The sequence below is a fragment of the Castor canadensis genome, chromosome 16 (genome assembly GCF_047511655.1).
Source record: "Castor canadensis chromosome 16, mCasCan1.hap1v2, whole genome shotgun sequence".
Taxonomy (NCBI): Eukaryota; Metazoa; Chordata; class Mammalia; order Rodentia; family Castoridae; genus Castor; species Castor canadensis.
Window position 1 is genome coordinate 69957801 of NC_133401.1, and position 22886 is coordinate 69980686.

Genomic DNA, 22886 nt, shown 5'->3' on the forward strand with positions numbered 1-22886 from the left:
CAGAGCTGCCTCATGATCCTGCTATAACACTTCTAGCAATGCATCCAAAGGAGTGGAAGTCACCATACAACTTTGATATCTACAAATCCATGTTTATAGATGCACTATTCAAAATGGCCAAACTATGGAGCTTACCTAGGTATCCGTGAACAGATGAAGAAAATATGGTATACACAATGGAGTATTTTCTACATAAAGAAAGATGAAATTATGCCATTTGCAGTAAAATGAAGAGAACTGGAAATTATCATGGAACTCATCATAGCTAAACTGAGAAAGACAAATATCACGTGTTCTCTCTCATATGTAAAATCTAGACCTTCAAATAAGAATGACATGAGTGAAAATTACCAAGACCAGGCGTGTGAACCAGAGGAAGTTGGACAGGTGAAGGAAACATAAAAGGGGGTGAATATGACCAATGTCTCTCATGAAATAAACACCTTGAAGGATATGTAAAATTATAATCATATACATAGCATTACTCATGATAGCCAAGTTGTGGAATTGAACCTGATAACAGAGGACTGGATACGAAAAAGTGGTATATATTCAAAATGAAATACTACTATTCAGACTTAAAAAAAAGGGAGACCCTGTCTTTCGCCACTATGCGGATGGGCCAGAAAGACATTATGCTAAGTGAAATAAGCCAGGCATAGAAAAAAAACATTGCATTAGCTCACTGTTACATGTAGAAATTTTAGAAGGCAAATATACAGATTGGAGAATAAGACAGTCATTATGGTGTGCATGGAATGGGGAAGAAATCAGTAGATGTAGGCCAAGGATACAAAGGAGAAAATAGGTAGGATGAACAAAAGGTCTAATGTACAGAATAGGGATGGTAGTTAAGAAAGTTGGGTTGTCACAGAGATTTTTGTAAAATGAGTAGTTTTTGTCTACTCTTGTCATCAGAAAGGGAGATGCGGGACACAGGTGTCATGGGAGATGATAGACGAGCTCATTTGTGACACTATGGTGATGATGTTATTACCTCTATGAATCATGTAACATCATTTCCTTAACCTGAAACACAGACAACACAATTTGTTTTAGCAATACAATGAAGTAAATATGGAATTAGTGAAAAAGGCAAAGGAGCTGTTAATACTCTCCTGCATGTGGGAAGTGCCTCTGACTACATCTATCAGACTGACAATAGAGGGAATCACTAGCTTGTTCTGACATGGCTTTGAGGACCCATGGTCTCTGATGGTTAACTAACCACTTTCTGAAATGAGAAGTTCCAATTAGGCTTGGGTGGTTCCCTGGAGAGGCCATTTGCCTCCCACAACACAGAATTTGTGAAAATCTACGGCTGTGCCTGCCCAGTGGCCTCTTAAAATTGTTTAATATAATACATGATCCCATTACTGTAATTGAGTAGTTATATTCTCTACAAGCTAAACAGAAGAATAACACAATAAGTGCAAACTATTTTCATTAAATTCTATTTTGTGTCAGAAAAAGTCTTCTTTCAATTAAGTTATGCATGTGCCTGAATTATTTAGACCTTGATATACAAGGAAACAGAGAATTACAAACATTTATTTCCTATGGGTTGCTTGTTAGTGCCTTGACCTTTTAAATACAAAAATATGAATTCTTCAGTAGTAGTAGGTGGATGGGGTTTGTACAAAGACTGGAAAATTCAAATCCTGATTTTCCACTTTGTGTCTGGGAACTTGAAGCAAGACAATACAAAAAATGATCTAACTTTCAGTCTCTTGATGGGTAAAATTAATGGAAGGAAAGTGAATATGCTTATATTTCATGTTATAAGAATTAAGTGCAACAAAGTAACATATTGTATAGCACAATGGTTCACCTATACAAAAAGTTCAAAAAAGTGGAGCTATATTTTCAAGTTATATTTGCATTATGAATGGAAAATTGTGGCCTCTGACCAAAAAACAAAATAAAAAGAAGAGTTTAGAACCCTAACCAGAATCACCAAAGTAAAGCTAGGATGCATATGAAAATCACTATTAATTCCCTCTCCAATCATCATTCTTTTCATACAAATCTTCTTCTGCTAAGAATTCACTCTGAGAAAAAGAGAACTGGCAGTGAGTTATTTTAAGGGTTACATATGGGACTTCAAAAAACTAGCTGTTGCTTTATGCCATATTTGCTTGTGAACTTGGGAAAGTTGCTTAAATCATTTGAACCTTTAATTATGAAAGAGCACAGAATATAATAAAACTCTTCCGATGGTATTTTAGGATTAATGACAATTTTGTAAAACAATTTATAAAATATTAAACAAATACTGTGATTATTATTGGAAGGCAACACATTCAATGTGAAATGTAGGGAGATTGCAAAAGGCAATTAACAGAGATACCTTATTTGTTGGTACTGGTGCTTTGGAATCAGGGTCTTAGGCAAGTTCTCTACCCCTTGAACCACCTCCATCCATCTTCTATCCATTGGCCTCAACATACCTTTAAAGAAAACAAAGTTTACCTGTAAAACATCACTTTCTTGCTAATCATCTTCACTTGGAATCCCCCTGAGCACACAAATTTAGCATGTATAATACTAACTAATGCTACACCTCCCCACCAAAAAATCCTTGCCAGTTCTCCTACTGCACATCTATAATGTTTATCTATCCAGAAAAGTTGCTCTGGCCCCATACACCACAACTTTGTTCAAGCATACCTTACATGTAACTTCATCTAAGACAGTTTCTTCACCAGGCGTGATGTTACCCATCAGGGGACATTTTCAAAATTCTATACTCATTTCTAAGGGCTGCTATACCTTTTACAATGTGCAAGGCAGCACATCCTTGACACACAAACAAGATTTATCTGGCCCCATAAATTTCAATGGTGCTGAGGTTGAGAAACTCTCCTCTAGGCCATACTTTCTCTCTTCTTGTTTTAGATAAAACCCTTTCTGTACGATCCTATAGGGCACTGCTCCCTCCCAAATGCAATTTACCACCCTTGACATTAATTTCGGGAATTTGAAGTCTCCTATTCTATTATACCCATGCTTACAGATAACAGAGCTGTGTCTATCTTTGTGTCTTTACAGTTTCAGTGTATAGAACAGGGACTAACACAGTAAAACACTCAATAGTTAAGTTCCTGTTGACTCCATCAGTTCTTTAGCAATCCTTAGAAAGGCATGAATCCTTGGTATAACTTCAGCTGTGGTTAGACAGTACAATGTGGAGGTCATTCAGCTACTTTGGGTTCTAGACCTTTCTAGATGTGCCACAACAGAGTCCCACTGCAATGTTCTAAAAGGTTAATGTTTTTCTACATCTACTCAGTCATCTTTGACTCTCTTCTACCTGAGACTTTAATGTCTTTCTGTTCTCTTGTTTATCATCTTCCCAGTTACATCCTGATTTCTAACATCCCTCACACCAGGGCCCTACTAAGAATGGAGTAATCTCCAAAGCCTTAATGTCCAAGTCAACCTGAGGTGTCACAAGGAGCACCAGTTGCTCCTGTGTTCAGCAAAGCTTATCTTGCTCTCCTTGCACTAGAAATGTATCTGCCACTTGGGATCTACTTGTAGTTATGATACTTTCCCAACACCCTCATACAGCTGTTCTCCATTCTTTCTCTCGGCATGTTTTTGGGGTCTGTTCATGCCCACATCTGGTAATCATTTAAAGGAAAATTCTTCTTAAATATTATCTGGGAGCACAAGAGGGCAGAACAGGCTCTACCTGCATCTGAAGGGGCGTGGGATGGTGGGGGGACAAAAGGGAGGAGATTGGGGGGCAGGGGAGAGAGGTCGCTGGCCCAAACAATGTATACATATATGGATAAATATAAAAACAATAAAAATAAATAAATAGAAAATTATCTGGGAGCCTTTTACATCTGAGTAATTTGTAAATTCTTGACACTACAAAACTTGGATTCAAACCTTCACAAAATACATAGATTAAAATGCATGAAAACATCCAGCATGAGAAAAAGGTGTTTTAACTTACATTTTAGGTGGTAAACGGAAATACTTACAGGTAAGCACAATAGCTTCTCTGCATGTTTAAATATCTGCCTCATGGAAAAGGTTACAAGCTTGCTCTGCTCCTCTGAAAAGGCTAAAACTAGGACCAACTGGTGAATCACACAAGAAGGATGAAGAAGATAACATGAAGAAAAAAAGTTAAAAATCTAAAGACAGACTTCCTGGAAAGCTTCTTGTTCACTAAGGGGCAGAAACTGAAACTTTTAGGATATTGTAAAAATGTTCCAACATTAATTGGAACACTGGGTTAAATAGTTTTGAGACCATTCCCAATCATATATTCTACTCTTAAGTTAACCTTTAGTATGTAACTCCTATTACCCTTGTCCTAACCAAAGGATGTTAGCATTTTCATATTTGACACTGCTGAATTTCTACAATAGAAAGATCACTGTCTGTTTGTGTCTCTGTGTTTCTGCCTGTATGTGGATGTATCCATATAGTTATTCATGAACTTTTCAGATAATAATGATTTTGAAATTGGAAATCATGTTCCAAACTTTCCCAACAGCATACACTCCTACATCCCTCAGGCTGGTCCATACGTTAATAATGTTCTTTGCCTATGGAGCCACATTCAAGCCAGAAAGTTCAAATCACCTATCTCAGGAAAGGAGGTTTTAAAATCACTTTCATTGGTAGATTATTACATAAAATTTTAATCTAATTCTCTTCCTCTTATAATACTTGAATTTGCATGTTTTGTTATTAGTTATTGGTACACTAACCTCACTATCAAATTTACTAGGGAGTAAAGCATCCTAGTGATCATTCCCCATCACAGCCTCCCCTTTACACACTCCATCATTCCTTACCTGACCCAATCCATAGCAGAATCATCCCACATTGCATGGTATCTGACAACTTGTCACTGCGACTCAGCAACCTTCTACCACATACTTACAGGTAACCTACCAACATTTTCTAGCACAAAAATATTACTATTGATAGTTTGGATGCAAACTGCATTCAATTTCCCACAAAAATTCTGATAAACTTTACTTTTTGTTATTTAATACATTGCTGACAGAACAATATTTCCATTTTGACCAGATCTAATGAGAATTGATTGCTCAGCATTATACTTTTACAACTTGAGCAATTGGTAGAAATTTTACCAACTAGTAAAATTGGCAAGCAATGTAAGAAGAGTTAGATTACAATTCTTTTCTCTTAAAGAAAATACAGCAGGCAATCAAAAGAGTAGACAGCTACTGGGCATAGAGGTTCCATGTCTTTAATACTAACAGTCAGGAGGCTGAGGCAGGATTGTGACATCAAGGTCTGATCATGTAGTTCAGGCTTTGTGACATCAAAGCCTGAACTACATATTAAGACTCTGTATAAAAAAATGAGAAACAGTATGCAGCCAAAAAATATAGAAGAAAAAATAATATAGAGTTGTGTCAGGCGGTTAATTAAAGGGATAAAACTTCCATCCCCCCCAATTTCAAAATACTTATTCTACGTGTCCACTTTTTAATATTTATAATGTTATCACTTTTCTTTAAATAAATATAAAAGTTCATTCTACAAAAAAGTACAAAATCACAGATTCCTTCGACTCAATTTAGTTAACATCTAAAGGCCTAACTCACAAATTGCTAACTCTTAGTTTAGAACATTATCCCTACTATTCCCCTCTTCCTGTCTACTGCTCCAAGAAGTCTTTTAGGTGAACCTTTAACATCTCTGATCAAGTCTCTATTCTTGTATGCTCGTTCTGCTGTACACAACTTACTTTGCATATTATTTCTTGGACATCAAAGAATGTGAGTTTTGGCACAGATATCAAAATCATTCTAAGCCACCCATCACACCTAATGAGAACACCAAATATTCTATCATATTTATGCAAGTAGAGAATAAGTAATACAGACGAGACTATTTGGAGTTGTTCTGTGTGTTCTTGGATGTTTTATGTACCGGGTAGAGAAAGAGACACTCAATTAGGGATAAAGTATCTTCTTACATTAGTGTAACATTGAAACCAGGTAGCAAACACAATGGAACCCAGTTATAAATGCCAAATGGAATGCATTTTACTTTCTACATTGTGACTGTGAGGGCAGAAATGCCCATACAGTCAGTCCTCACTCAGAGCTGCACAAAAGAGAACTACTGCATGTTCTTCCTTCAGTTCTCCTCATATCAGTGGGGCTGTGAGACTAGCTGGACACTGGTGGTATGTACAAATAACTCAAAAAAACCACTGATCACTTGGTCTAGATTTCTTCCATGGTGTAGAAATCTTAGATTATATATCTGGTCCAGAAGAAATAGTGATAGCACATGGAACCCTCCCATCACAGGGGACCCTGCCGAGACCCCGAACACAAGAGGATGAAGCATCCTCTTCCCTGTACTTTATGCACTTACCCTTAACAACTGAAGAACCATTAGCCACCTTCTGATCCTGAAGCTCAGCACACCAATTTCCCCCTCAAGGCACTGTCAAGAACTCTTTAAGAGCACTGAAGGGAAAGTTGTTTACCAGATGTGGCCCTAGAGACCTCTAGACCCCAATGTGGCAATTATAACTAGGGGGCTCCCAAGGATTCACCTTGCAAACCACATTTCTTTCCATTCGCCATATACTCCCAAACCAAACTGGTCCCTTTGGTGTCCTCAGACCACACCTTTTTTAGCTCTGACAACTCTGCAGTCTGGGGTTTTTCTAACTTCCACTACATTGATGCAAGTCCTCACAGCCCTTTGCCAATCAGACAAAATTCTAAGTTCACTTGAAGCCTACCACATTCACACAGCCTCAAGTCTCTTCCTTCTCTGTACTTTTCGTATATTTCTCATATCCTCATTTATGTCTCACTTATCCTACTAGGCATTCATTTCCTTGATGAAATTTTCACATTTCATAATTCTCTTTCACACAATCTTGGCAGAGCAATATTTCTTATTTCATTATATCTATTTTTATCCACAACAAATATAAAAATATTAAGCACTCATTTATCAATTCATTTAAAAATTATTGAGCTATGAGCACTGTTCATTTTTATATGATTTATACACAAAAAAATGCAAAATTCAAAATTATCACTGTTCACTTGAGGAGTTGCAATATAGAGAAAATGATTCTGCCATTATTAGTTTTGTGGTTCTGAAAATCTTTCTTGACAATCTTGAGCCTCAGTTTCCCCATCAGTAAGATGAAGTTAATGTGATCTATCCTATATCACTGTATGTAGACTAATGACACAATGTATGCAAGGTTCATGGGGGTGGCTGACATCAATTCAAAGGTATTTGCATTACTCCAGTACATATATTTATTCAGTGTCTTCTCTTTGTCTGAAACAAATGCCAAACATATATTCTTTGACTCCATAAAAATCCACACTTTAACAAGAGACAAATGACACTTGAAATAATTGTAATCAATCTCATAAGAGCAATAGTTTCAGTCTTCCTTCAGAGAGCTTAAAACCACTTAGGAAATCATTTAAAATAAATGATTAAAAGCATGGAAAAAAATAACAGCTATACCCATGTTCTGCTTACACGTTGTGAGGCACTATCCTAAGAACTCTGCACATACTCACCACATTAATCTTTGCAGTTGCACTGCAGAACTATGATATTTGATAGCTTTCTTTTACCGTAAAAGAATACCTGTGCTAAGCAACTTAAAAGAATAAACACTTGTTTGGATCCCAGTTTTGGTGGTTTGTGCCCACAGTTGTGTAGACCCATTGTCTTGGTGCCAGGGTCAAGGCAGCATATCATGGTGGGACATGGTTAGGGGAGGAAAGCCATTCACCTCATAGATGGATGAAAGAAACCAGGAGGAAGAAAGCATGGTCCCACATCCCTTGGAAGGACACACCCCAAATGTCCCAAGATCTCCCAGTACACCCCACATCATAAAGTGTTCAAGTCCTTCCAATATTGTCAACCTTGGGTCAAAGCCTTTCACACATGGGCCTTTGGGGGACATTATTAAATTATAATACTAGTATCATTTTTATTCTAAAGAGGGCACTGGGACATAAAAAACTTAAGCAAAATTTCCATAGTCACACATCTATCTTTTGCCAGTACCACACTTGATACAGGTGTGAATGAGCAGGGCAGGTTCCCAGGCATGTGCATTGTTATGTTATTTCTTTCTATTAGGGCTTAGGGATGATCGACAAATCCACATGCATGTATAAGAGGAGATTCACCTCAAACTAATCATGGTACATAGCCTGTTAGAGGAGGGCCAATGACTACGGCAAGAGGATGAAGAGACTGATGGATTTTTCCTCATACAAGAATAGTTTTGTTTACTATATAATTGATATAAATTGCCATTAACAACTTTATTCAGATATAATTCACACATTTAAAGAATGTGATGTAATGATGTTTAGCATATTCACAGAGTTGTGCATCATATTAGATTATTACTATTACATTCTCACAAACTCTTATTTATAATCATTCTTTTTTTGGTGGTTGATATTTTTTACTTTGTTTTTCTTTTCTCCTTTTATTTTATTGCTTTGACATTTACTTACATGTGTATACATTGTTTATGCCATCTCTCCCCTCCACCACTTCCTTTGTCCCTCTTCTGTGATTTATTGAAGAGAAAACTTAAGAGATAATAAGAAACACATAGCGTTTTTGCTAGTTTGAGATTAAGATAGCTATAAAGAGAGATTCCTAGCATTGCTTCCATGCACTGTGTATTGCAACCCACACTGGTTCACCTCTACCACACCTCTTCACTACTTCCTGGTTCCCTTCCCATAGTGCTCTCTGCCAACTTAAGATTACTTTATTCGTTCATCAACAGGGAGCACATCAACCACATTAAAGTTTTAGGTTTCCATTTCTTTCCCTATTTCTCTTGTGCATATTCTCCCGTTAATATGTGACACAGATCTGATGATATTACTGCATTTGTTTTGGGTCTATAATCTGCATACAAGGGAGAAGATGTGATTTTTGGCCTTCTGTGCCTGCCTAACTTCACTTAAGATAATGTTCTCCAGTTGCATTCAATTACTTATGAATGACAAAATTTCATTCTTCTTTGTGGCTGAGTAAAATTCCACCTTGTATAAATATCACATTTTTCTTGATGCATTCATCAGTAGTGGGGCATCTTGGCCATTTCTATAACATGGCTATCATGAATAGTGCTGCAAAAACAGATGGGTGCACAAGTGTTTTGTGATAATTTGAGTTGCATTCCTTCAGGTTTATCCCTAGGAGTGGTATTGCTGGATCATATGGCCGATATATGTTTAGTTTTTTTAAGAAGCCTTCATATTGTTTGCCAATGTGGTTGTAATAGCTTACATTCCCACCAGCACCTTAAGAGGGTTCCCTTTTCCCAGAACCACGCCAGCATTTGATGGTGCTGGTATTCTTCATGATAGCCATTGTAACAGAGATGAGGTGGAATCTTAGTTTGATTTGCATTTCCTTTATGGCCAGGGATGGTGAGCAGTTTTTCATGTTTTTGGTCACTTGGATTTCTTCCATAGAAAAAGTTCTGTTTAGATCAGTTGCCCACTTCTTTATTGGTTCATTGATTTTTGGGGAATTTAGATTTTTGAGCTCTCTTCATATTTTGGGTATCACACCTTTGTGTGATGTATAGCTAGCAAATATTTTCTCCTACTCTGTTGCTGGTCTCTTCAACTTAGAGACCATTTCTTTGGTTGTGCAGAAGCTTTATAATTTCATGTATTCCCATTTGTCTATCCTTTTTCTCAGTTGCTGGCCTGCTGAAGTTCTAGCGAGGAAGTCCTTGCCTATACCTATTGTTTCCAGAGTATTCCCTCTTCTTTCAGGCACTACTTGCAAGGTTTCTGGTCTGATATTAAGGTCCTTAATTCACTCTGAGTTGTTACTAGTAAAGGGTGATAGGCATGCATCTAGGTTCAGTTTTCTGCAGGCAGATAGCAACTTTTCCCAGCAATATTTGTTGAGTGGCTGTCTTACATCCATCATATGCTTTTGATGTCTTTGTCAAAAATAAGGTGGCCATAGGTGTATGGATTCATACGCAGGTCCTCCATTCTGTTTCACTGGTTTTCATGGCTGTTATTGTCCCAGTTTCATGCTCTTTTTATTGCTATGGCTCTGAAGTATAGTCTGAAGTTGGTATTGTGATGCCTCCAGCACTACTATTTTTCTCAGTATTCCCTTGGTTATTTGCAGTCTTTTGTGTTTTCAAATGAACTTTAGTGCAGATTTTTCACTCTCTGAGATATGAATGTCATTGGAATTTTGATGGGTATTGCATTGAACATGTAGAGTGTTTTTGGTAGTAAAGCCAGTTTTACTATGTTGATTCTGCTAATCCATGAGCATGGGAGATCTTTTTATCTTCAGAAATCTTCCTTCATCTCTTTCTTCAGTGCTTTGTAGGTTCTTTGTAGAGGTCATTTACATCCTTTCTTAAGTTTACTCATATGTTTTTGGTTTTTTTTGAGGCTATTGTAAATGCAATTGTTTTCTTATATTCTTTCTCAATTTGTTCATTGTTGGTGTATAGAAAGCCTACTGATGTTTGCAAGCTGATTTTGTATCCTGCTACATTGAAGCTGTTTATGGGGTCTAGAAATTTTGGGTACAGTTTTTTGGGTCTTTGAGGTACAGGATCACGCCATCTGCAAATAGGGATATTGTGACTCTTTCTTTACCTGTTTATATTCCTTTTATTTCTTCTTGCCTAATTACTCTGGCAAGGAATTCCAGGTCTGTGTTGAACAGGAGTGGGGAGAGTGGGCATCTTTGTCTTGTTCCTGAGGTTATGGTGAATGATTTCAGTTTTTCCTTATTAAGTATGATGTTGGCTACAGGTTTGTCATATATAGCCTTTATAATGTTGAAGTACATTCCTTTTATTCCTAGCTTTCTTAGAGCTTTTATCACAAAGTGGTGTTGAAGCTTATTAAAGGCTTTTTCTGCATCCATTGAGAGGATTACGTGGTTTTTGTCATTGCTTCTATAAGTGTACTGTATTACATTTATTCATTTGCGTATGTTGAAACATCCCTGCATCCCTGGGATGAAGCTGTCTGGTCATGGTGTATGATCTTTCTGTTGTTGGATTTGGTTTGCCATTATTTTATTGAGAATTTCTGCACCAATGTTCATTAGGAGATTTACCTGGAGTTCTCCTTTTTGGATTTGTCCTTGTCTGCTTTTGGGAGGAGTGTAATACTGGCTTCATAGAATGAATTGCGCAGTATTCCTTCCCTTTCACAGAAAAGTTTAAGGCATGTTGGTATTAGTTCTCCTTTGAAAGTATGGTAGAATTCATCAGAGAATCCCTCTGGTCCTGGAATTTTCACTTTTGGGAGTCTCTTTATGGATGTAGAGACAAGCAGAAACAGGGGTACATGATAGTCATGTAGTGGAGTGGACGACACACAGTAGCACAGTGGTCAAATGCTATCACTACCAAGATCATACTTTCAACAGACCCCAGGGCAACCACAACGAAGGGCTGGGCCACAAACCTCCATACGTGATGGTCTGCTCATGTCCTTGAAGGTTGATTAGAAGCTGGGGCATGGTGGTCATGGTGTAGCAGAGGTCCAGGAAGGACAGGTGGCAGCGGAAGAAGTACATGAGTGTGTGCAATTGAAGGTCCAGTTTGAGAGAAGGATGATGGTAGTGTTGCCTAAGAGTTAGGATGTAGAAAATCTAAGTATAGAAAAGAAGGATGAGCTCCAATAGGGGCCAATCTGAGAAGCCCACCAAAACGAAGCCCCGTCTTGAACTTGTGTTGAATGTTCCCATAGCCTTTCACCAGCACAAAGAGCAGAAGACACTTTAATGCCAACTATGAAGAGCACCGATTAAAACATTGTTTCCAGTATTCCTTAAGTAGTCACATATCAGGCACTTCATTATGTATTCTGACATTCACCTGTTTTGTCCAAACTTCTACTTTTTTTCTGTAGACTGGAAATCTGTGGGTAAGGAATGAGATCATCTTTATTGGAACCCAACAGCTCTGCTACCTTTGTATCCAGGCCCCTAAATCCTGTGGATCTGGCAGTTCAGTATCTGAAAGTAGAGATCATTGGATTTAGGACCTAATCTAGTAATGTGGAAGCTGCTTTTAAAATTCTATTGTATAAAAATGTAGCATTCATATTCTCTTCTGCTCCTCTTCTTGGTCCATTGGGTAGTTTATTTCAGATTTCAAATCCAGGCTACACTAACATCACAGGCATGAACCCTGATGCTCACACGTCTGCTTCCTTCAGCTCAGTGCATGTGGTCAGGGCACCAAATCTCACAGCCCTGCTCATACCAGTTGCATCTGTCATGAAGGACTGAGAGGAGTGTGTGTCCATTCCTTTGAGGAAAAAAAATGGCAAGAAATATCTTCATGTGGAGTAAAGGCAATTCCCCTCCCCATTTCATCAATTGTCAGAGCCCATGATTCACCCCCACATAGAGAGCTGTTCTTTCCTTTCTAGCTGAGCCCTCCTTTTGCTGATGCTTTCTAGCTCTTATCCACTCACTAAAATACTTTTTACATTTCTTTGTTGCTGTCTGAAGTCTCAGCTTCTTGGTTGCACAGAGATGGTGTGGTTTAAATATATTTATTATTAAATGTACAAAGTTAAATATTCACATCTCACTTAATGACACTCAAGAAGTGCTAAACTACTGTTCCTTTCTTCAAGACATGTAATAGTTGTTAAATAAATTTTATTCAATAAAACATATGACTTCAAACCTCATGAAAATTCATTTCCTCTAAGAAACCTTCAGATTACCTGCTAAACCACTTTGATAAACTGTAGAAGTGTGGTAGGCATAAAACATTGCTCTCCTGAAAAGGCTGCTGTTTTTTGTGGTTAAAAAAGCAAATAGGATTCAACAAAAGAATGTAAGAGTGTTTAAAGAAGAAAACGGCATCAACAGAACCTAGCATATGCTTACTATGAAATATTTTGCCTAATTAGCTAATCACCCTTTTTGTCAAGTTTACTGAACAATGTCTCAAAGTCTTAGAATCTATATCATGTTCCTAAGATCACAGACCTGATGTGCCACATCTTGCAAAAAATTCAATTCAGTGATTCTCACTTTAGTTATCAATAAAGCAGAGAATATATTTCAAAGGATTTTGATTAGTAGTAAATGATATAATTATTCCTTCTCACTTTTAGTACTTGCCTGCCTTCATCACTAAAGTTTTAGTTCCATGAAGTGAATCTGCTTAATTTATTCCCAACTGTCATTCCCAACTTTCAGTGCAGTGCCTGGGAAACAAAAAGTTCTCAAATATATTGTTGAATGAATTAATGAATGTACTACTCCCCATGGCACCATGCCTGGTACAAAAAATTGTTCCAGTCATATTTCTTTCCTTGCAACATGAAAGAATTAACACATCTGCACTGTTTCTCACTTAGTGGTCAAGGCTTTCAACCACTGATACTATATATTTTTAATCAGTGACTCACACTGACATAAGGAGATGATTAGTATATTTTCAGTTGAGGAAAATTTTGGAATTGTTGCTAATGTTATAAACAATACAACAATAATCCCCAAAAGATTTCAATATAATGAAACTTGAAGCATTAAACCAATAAAATGACCCCCATTATTAGAAAAATAACGGGATAACTTTGAATTGGAGTGTTTAAACTTCCTTGCACACCTGTTACAAGTCAGCTAACTTGGGTCTTTTTGCTGTTACCAGAGAGAAATCATGAATTGATGATGATTACCTCTTTTAATGTTCAGTCTGGGTCCTTGAGTGCTGAAAGCCTGGAGGCTGGATTGACAGTCATAAAGGCTTTAGCTCCACGTTCAGATCGCTAGGACCTTACTATTCCAGGCTTTAGAAGACAGAGATTTATTAGAAGCTAGAAATTTATGGCTGTATGTACTCACGTGGTAGACCAATTGCTCTGGGCTTTCATCATGAATGGCTCTGCACTGGCAGCTACTGTCAACCTTGGCTCCTGTTAGCAGTGAGCAACACCAACAGGAGCACCTGCTAGTATTACAGCAGGGCCTGTGTGGGCTCCAGGTTCTGCGACTCTCAGCTCCTACAGCGGAAGTGTTACATGCCTCAAACTAGGGGTTGGGACCCCTGGCCCTTGAGGCCAGCTCCTTGTAACATGCTCCCAACAACTAAGATCTGCAACAATGTCTCATCTCCTGCTCTTCACAACCTTCTCTCTTTCTTCAGCCTTGACTCTCCACCCTCTCTTACCTACTCTAAACTTCTGCTATCCCTTGTTGTCTCCGCTGCCTCCTCTCCCCATCACTGCTGCTGCTGACCACTGTCTGGAACTCTGGGCTACCACCATTATTGCTGGTACTGGGGTAGTGGCTGCTACCACCTTCACTGCTGCTACTGTTCTAGTACCCCTTCCACCATCTCCTCTACCAATGACAAAGTATGCAAAATAAGTCTTGCAATTGGCCTAATGTTGCAACACCAGGAGGCAGCACAAGAGTGTGCCATCTGGATGTCTTGAAAAGTGAACCAAAAGCCTAAATGTGCAGCCTGGAAGGATGGAATGGCTAGCAAGCATGTTTTCATCAGTCATGTCACGGTACTTCACACAAATGAGGACCATGGTTGCATGAATCCCAGACCTCCTTCTCCACCAGCACAGTAAGTGCTCCCCCTCTGCCTGCGTAAGAATGGTTGCTGCAGTTCACTGAGGCTTGTGCTGGCAAAAAGTCTGGTGCAAGCAGTTTGGAACAGTCATGACTGGAATAGAGCTTTCTAGACCCAGAGTTATGCTTCAGCAGCAAACTGCTGTTGATTTAGTGTAGCTTCATCCTGGCAGCCCTGGAGTGTTCAAAGCTAGAAGGCTGCCATAGCAGTGCAGCATCTACAGCTTGAGGATTCATGACACGAAATGTATTCTAGGGAAGGGAGTTCTCAGCTCTGAGAAGTCTACAGTTGAGAGTGCTCCTGAACAGCCTACGTTACTTCTTCTTAAAATAGAAAGAGAGGATAGATGTGTACAAACCTCTTTTGTGACTATTTCTGCAACTAGTGTCATGTGATCATAATCATGCTTTATCATATATATAACTTGGTACTGAGGTTTGAACTCAGGGGGTTGTACTTATTAGGCAAGTGCTCTACCACCTGAGCCATATTCCCAGCACTTTTTCTTTGATTATTTTTCAGATAGGGGATCACTTTTTATGCTTCAGCTGGCTGTGACAGAAATCCCCCAACTTACACTTCGCAAGTATTTGGTGACAGTCCAGTGCCACCGTGTCGGGCTTTCTACTGCTTGAGATAAGGTCTCGTGAACTTTTTTTCCCAGGTGGCCACAAATTGTGACCTTCCTGATTTCCAACTCCTGAGTAGCTGGGATTACTGGCATTGGCCAAAACATTTTCTTCCTTTTATATTTGGGACTAACACATGTTTCTTGTCCCATACGCAGCAATTTATTGCCCACATAAACAGCAGGTTCTGACATACTCACTATCGAGACAACAACTGAGGATCAGACCTATGCACAGGTACACTGCCTTTAGAAGGGCCTACTAACTCCCTAGGAAAGAGGCCATGACAGTGATATGGGATTTTCAGAGGGATTTGTATCTGACATTCCTCAGACTCATCCGCACCCATGATCTCAGATAAGGAAGTGCTACAGCGTTCGTGGTGACAGACACACGTTCTCTTGCTTTGGCACATAAACCAGTAGTTGTGGGGTTCAGAAAGGTCCTACCCACTCTAGGGGCTGCTGTTCACTGCCATTTTAGGTCATTCTGCCTCTATCCCAGGGCTTAGTCACCCTCTACAATGCACAGCTTGCTCAGAACACTACCCATTGCAAGCCCATTGTGTCCAACTGACCTTCTGTTTTTTTGTTTCTCAGCATGGGTTCTGGTCAGGAATAGGGAACTGGAGTCTTTGAATGGTACCTGTTCTTCACATGGATCATTGCCATCCCTTCAATTTCACCTAGGCTGTAGGAAGCAGAGAGTCCCTTAAATCTTAAGTGTCTACAGCTGATTTAAAACCTTAGCAACATGAGGTCATAATTAATGGCAGGACTGCAATTGGAAGCCAGGACTTCTGATCCCTGAGTCTGTTCCACTCTAGAAGGCTGAATGTCCAGGATGCCATGCCACTTTTCTGTTCTACATGTGCAGTGTAAGTGACAACAAGGTCATATCCCACCTCCTCTGTCCTGACATCCAGATAGTGCTCATCTGGATCTCCAGGGGTCACTCTAATTAGCCCTTGCTTCACAGGCCTTCTTGCCTGGTAATGCTCTCCTTTCTCAATCTCCTCCACTTTCTTGTGTGATAGGTCCTCACTGTCCACCCCATGAACTGCTTCCTGACTTCATCTGGCTACTTGCTAATTCAGACCTCCTTTACAGCTCAGCATAATGGCAGTGACTGGTGGGGGCAGCGGGGAGTCGTCTCATTCCTGTGCTCTCAACTTCTTCCTCTCTCTGTACCCTAAACACAGACTCCACTATCATATCGATTGTATTTCTCAAACAAGTCTCACAGAAAACATGGAAAAGCCAAGATATCCCCAAATATTCTTCCCTTCAAGTAGAGAGCCTAAAACAATGTGTTAGTGCCCAGTTGATTCAGAGACACAATGCTACTGCAACCATTGTGATTTCAGAGGGCTGACATACAGACCTCACTGTCAAAGCCTGGAATGGGGTAGGAGAAGAGTGACAGAGTGGAGAAAAGTCTTTCCATGACATGCCATGGTTACTGTGTTAGTCATGTGCTCACTGCTGTGACAACATCTGGGAGAAAGAACTTAAGGGAGGGAAGACTTATTTTGGTTCACAGTTTCAGTCCATCATGACACAAAGGGCATGGCAGAGCACAGCAGCTTACTTCCTGGTGGCCAAGAACCAAAGAACGGGACTGCCTGTACTTTCCCCATTTAATTCCATCGGGGTTCCCAACTTTGGGATGGTACGGCCATCATCCATGGTGGGCCTTCCACCATAGTGAACCCTCTCTGCAAACACCCTCCTGGACACATCTAGAGGTGGGTTTATTGCTAAAGAGACTCTTAGGATGACCTAAGTCCTACAGTATAAAAAAGACACAAATGTTAAGGAGGTTTCTGCTGGGTGTATCAACACACATCTGTAATCCCATCTTCTTATGAGGCAAAGGAAGCAGGAGCTCAAGTTCAAGACCAGCCTGGGGAAAATTAGTAAGACCCTATCTCAAAACAAAATACAAAGGGGCTGGAGGCAAGGTCAAGAGGCAGAATACTTTGCAATAATGCAGTAGGCCCTGAGTTCAATCCACAGAACTGAAAAAAAATTCTGTTCATTTCTCTACCCACCTCCTTCCTATCTGGTAAAGTTGGGGGGAGTGTGCTGACCCTCACAGCAGACAAAGGACCCCATTATGGGAATTGCAGGCCAGGAGAAGGAACAGCTGGAAACTTCTACATTGTATCCTTAAAGCTGTTGCTCAGACCAAGGCTGAGCATACTGCCAGTAAGTTTCTGAGCAACATGATTCATGCTACCCTGTCAGGAAGGTTATCATGGCATCTTAGTCTCATTTTATTCCATAAATGGGTAAAGCTCAGCCAATATCAGAATCAGAACAAATCATATGCATGTGCCTTCCTAATTCTGTGACAAGAACAGCATGGGAGATTTTTATCACAAAATTACTGAGCTCTGGTCAACAGAGACACTGACACCTACCTAAGTGCAGCGTCAGATTTAATGACAATGTCTGACAAAGTACTGGCATCAAGGACTGGATGGAGGCCAGGAAGGTGTGTTCTTGTCTTAACAAAGAACAAGGGGATTAAAATCTTAATTTTGGATACTCAGACTGAGTCTAACAGAGACACTGTCCATTTGTTGGCACTGTTGACCCATCAGGGATGAGTTAATTCTCAAACATCTTTTGTTGCCCAACCAACTCCAAATACACATATTCAGAATAATTAGGGGATATGTTAGCTCTGTTCCAAATTAGGATCCATGTCCTTTCACCTCTTTCCTATTCCTTTGATGGGAATAAAACTGAGGCAGAGAATATTTAGAAAAGAAAGAACAGAGAATACAGATCAACAGAGATCCCATCCCAACAGGACGTGAACTATCTTTTAAAATTCCCAACAGGAAAAACTCGTCTCCTTGACTTCCAATAAGAACATTTGTCCCCATTCTTTCATCTTTAGCTCCAAGGGAAGCTGATTCATTTCTTATCTTCAGGACAGAGGACAACTCCCCTGACAACTGCCTGTAATAAGGAGCTGGAGGGGTTCTATCTACAGTGGGGACCATAAAATCTCCACATACATGAAACAAGATTAGATTCCAGCCCAGAATTTAGGAAGACAGACTGTGCTGCCCAGGATCCCAGGTACTGTGCCCATACCACAGAGCAGTGAGAAAAGAGAGGATGCTACCAATACATCTGTAGACATATTAGCCATTCCAAAACTTTTCAACTTTTGCCCTAATTATTGATGAGGTTATCACACTTTCGTCTTACACAGCACACGGTACGGTTGCAGAATGTAAGTCAGATAATGCATGAGGAAAATCCTTACACGTGTTAATTAAGAAAGCACCTTAAGATATTGTTCAGTCAGTGCCTGAGAGTAACACACCACCAATTAACCTGATAAGAAACAGGGAAAACATGGCAGCATCTAGCCAACCTCACCCAAGAAAATGCAGATGCTATGCCCCAAAGTTCCAAAGCAGGACCTAGTCTTTCACACAGTGACCTGGGTCAAGTATGCTTCATGCAACAATCCCACAGTCTACAGAAATGACCTCAGGGACATCTAAATCTCCATGCCATAGAGTTTTTCCACAGAGTGCAAAGGAAACAGGCTGCTATGGGGATGGGTGGGTGCCCATCTGTGAGGGAATATGTGGCAGGAGATGCTTCAGCAAGGCTCTCCATGAGTGGCAGGTGGAAGCAGTCACCTTACCTATGACAGCCCTTGCTGAGGCTCCTCTGCTCCATGTGGTTCAGTGTCTCCAATCAGAATGGGTAGTCATGCAGCCCCAATCAGATGTGGCAGTCATGGAGCCTTTAATCATGTGGGGCAATCACAGAGCCTCCAATCAGCTCCCAGAGGCAGAGCGAAGGCTCCCATGCCAGAATCTAGAGCAAGGAATTCAGACCAGCTCAGGCAGTTCAGTAAGACCAGGAACAACTGCAGTAGGAGAGGTGCTCAGACACTGCCACTACCTGGATGTGGAGGAGTAGGTTCACCTCCTGTCACGTGGCCTTCTGCTCACACTCTTCTCAGCGTGAGGACCGCTGGGATTCAAGGTTGCATTCTGACAGTGCTCTCCATGACAGCAGATGTGGTCCTGAATAAAGGCTGCACATCTGTACAGTTACAGCCCATGGCTTCCGTTCTACTAGGACTGAATGAGACACTAAATACACCCTCCCTTTCCTCCTCACCATCCATCCTCCATTGGATTGAGGGGAAAACTTAGAATAGCTATCTGCTCAGGAATCAATTTCTAGAAAGACTAAAAGTGACCCAGGTTGGGATGAGGAGTGTCAACCTCCCCTGTCTTTCTCTGCCACAACTTTCCCATGAGCAGCATACAACAAAGGTGGAATAGGTATAACGGGGAGTGGCTCCTTACAGTCACCAAATCCTGAGCAGTCACAATGTCTTCAAATAAGTAAACGGTCCAGTGGGCCATGTTGACTTATATATAATCATTTATTACAATAATTTATTGTACAAAGAGGTTGCATTGTGATATGTCTGCATAGGCATATAATGTGCTTTGAACATATCCACTCTTTCTATTACTCTTTAAAAGATACTTTATTTTTGGTAGTTCTAGGGTTTGAACTCAGGGCCTCACTATTACTATGCACTTGCTCTACTGCTTGAACCACTTCACCAGGCTTTAAAAACATATTTTAAAAGCATATTTTATTCTCTTCCAAATATATTGGCTTGTTACTCCTCTTTTTCCTACAAAAATTAAAAAATGACTACATAAAACAACTCTAAGACTAGGTTAATGGATACTCAATATACAAAGCTGTAATTAGTGACTCTAACAGCCTAAAATGAGGGGTACAACGATATAAAAGTGATTGCAATAATGTTAAAATAAGCTGGTACTAACTCAATGTGACTATATTATTATCAATTAAACTGTTTATTGTGATTCCATAGGCAATAACTAAGAAAATAAAACATGCAAGGTAAAAAGTGAGAATGGAATAAAATTGATACACCAGAAAATAACACAAAAGAAGGAAGTAATAGATGTAATTAAGGAAAATTATGAGACAGAAAAACAAATAGCTAAATGGAAAAATTATATCCTTCCTTTTCAGTAATTACTTTTTTGGACAGAACTGGGTTTTGAACTCAGGTCCTCATGCTTGCTATGCAGGTGCTCTAACACTTGAGCCACATCACCCAGACCTTTTTTCCGATATTTTTCAAGTAGGGTCTTGGGGTTTTACCCATGCCAGCCGTGGACCACATTTCTACTTACATTCCTGTGTAGCGGGGACTGTAGGTAAAAACTAACACCCACAACTTGTTTACTGATGAAATTCTCCTGTAAAAAGACAGATAATAGGAAATTAGATAAAAGTATGATGTGTCTGTACACTGTAAGACTATTCCTTTGAAGTTGAAAGGATGGAAACAGATTATTACATGCAAATAGTAACTAAGAGAGAAGTAGGTGCACTACTGTCAGAAAAATATGCTTTAAGTCAAAGAACACAAAATTATAAACTACTTGTTATATATAATTGTTTATAAAAGGCTCAAGGCAGAAAGAAAGTATAAAAATTATAAATGTACACACACCTTACAATAGACTACCAAAATAAAGCAAGCAAAGTTTGACAGAACTGAACAAGAAATAGGCACTTTTATGGTAATAGCTGGAGACACCAACACATCATTTTCAGTGAAGGATAAAACAGTCAGATAAATTAATAAGGAAACAGAAGACTTAACGACACTGTAGAGCAATTAGACCTATGTGCCCTATAGAACAGTCCACCCAACAGCAGCTGAATGCACATCCTGAAGTGAACGCTGGACATTTGCCAGGACACACAATATGGACAGCCAAAGATTACCTTTCATCAGTTGAATAAAGATAGAAAAAATCTTTGAGGTGTGGCTCAAGAGGTAGATCCAGCTTAGAAAGAATGAAGCCCTGAATTCAAACCCCAGTACCAACAAAAGAAAAAAAAAAGAAAAGATAAAAAAATCATTTCAGGTATCTTTTCTAATCATAAAATGAAGAGTCAGAAGGAAAAATTAATAATGTATGATTAATACATCGCAGAGCCTGAGTGTGCAAGGGCAAGCGTGCAAGGGAGGATGCCAGGAAATGGAAGAAAATGCTCTGAGAGACAAGATTTTTATTGAAAGCTAGTAACAGGGAAGCTACCAGGGGAAAAGGTGGGCCTGCCCTGACCTCCACAAAACTGATAAGGTCCAATGGCAAACAAAGGCTGAGCAAGTAGTGACTTTGTCCCTCGTGTGGTGCCTCACCAGAATGTCACCAACACGTACCATCGCCACCACTTTACCTTGAAGTCCACTGGTAGTCAGCAGGATCAAGAGCACTTGTCCTCTCCACTGTGCTCCTTTATGAGCTGTCTAGCACAGGGAGAGGGTTAAAGGTTAGACTAAATAGCTGTGACCCCATCAGCTCAGCCTGCTTTGTGCTCTGTGATCAACACTGTTAGGAATAGCTGACTTAGCAGGCGAGCAGAAAGATGGAGCTCTTCTAGATAACACTAGTTTGCCCTCAGTCTCAGTATGCATGACAGGGAGTCAGTGGCCCTCCTGGTACCCCTTATCCTAGCGTGCCAGTCTTGGACCACCGTCACTGTCCTCTTGACTTGGCAGGAGACTCAGGGAACAGAAAGGGGGTGTTTCAGGGAAAGTTACTAGCTGCCAACACTATTGTTTTTCTCAGGAAAAATACAACAGAACATTCTTAAACAGCCAATGGATCCAAGAAGAAATCACAAAGAATACTAGAAAATCTCAGCACATGAATGAAAATGAAAAAGAACTTACCAGAAGTTGTCATGGTAACTTCTTCTAGGCATGAGCTGCATATGTAAGTGTCCTTCTGTGCTTGGTATCACACGAGAAGCCTTCATTCATCAACACATGAAGATTTAATCTGGTGAGTTCTGCTGATAGCCTTTTGGATGACAGCAGGAAAAGATGAAACATCAAAATATGTTGGCAACTTCTTTAGATCTGTGGTGGTTAGGGTTTGAACTCAGAGCCTCACACTTCCTGGGAAGGTGCTCTACCATTTGAATCACAACCCCAGCTCCTTCTGTTAGCATTTTGAAGGTCAATTAGAAGCTGATAGAGCACCCGTTGAAAGTCAAGGCAAGCCCTGTGCTGCCTGCCTAAATGGACTGCTGAGGATCAGAGCAGAGAAATGTCAGGAATTCATGCAAACAGGAATCGAGACAATCAACAGTGTCTGTCACTGAGGAAGAGCTGTGTCACCACATGAAAGTACTTCTTAGTGTACATCATGAAAACACTGAAGAAAAAGAAGGTGAATGCCACAAAGTGGTCCATGCTGTGGACAAGGAACAAGATAGACATCCCATTTACACCACTTCTCTTCAACACACCATTGAAAGATCTAGCCAAAGAAAAGAATCTACTCAATAGAAAGAAATAAAAACATCCAAACTGCAAAATAAGAAGAAAATTGATCTCTGTTCACAGAATGTTCTAAAGATTCCACATGCAACAATTACCGTTTGAATAACATTTTAACAGCAAACTTGCATGATACAAAATCAACACGCAAAAACTAGTCACAGTCAGGCTCTAGTGGTGCACACTTGTAATCCCAGCTACTTTGGATACTCAGATTGAGAGGAATA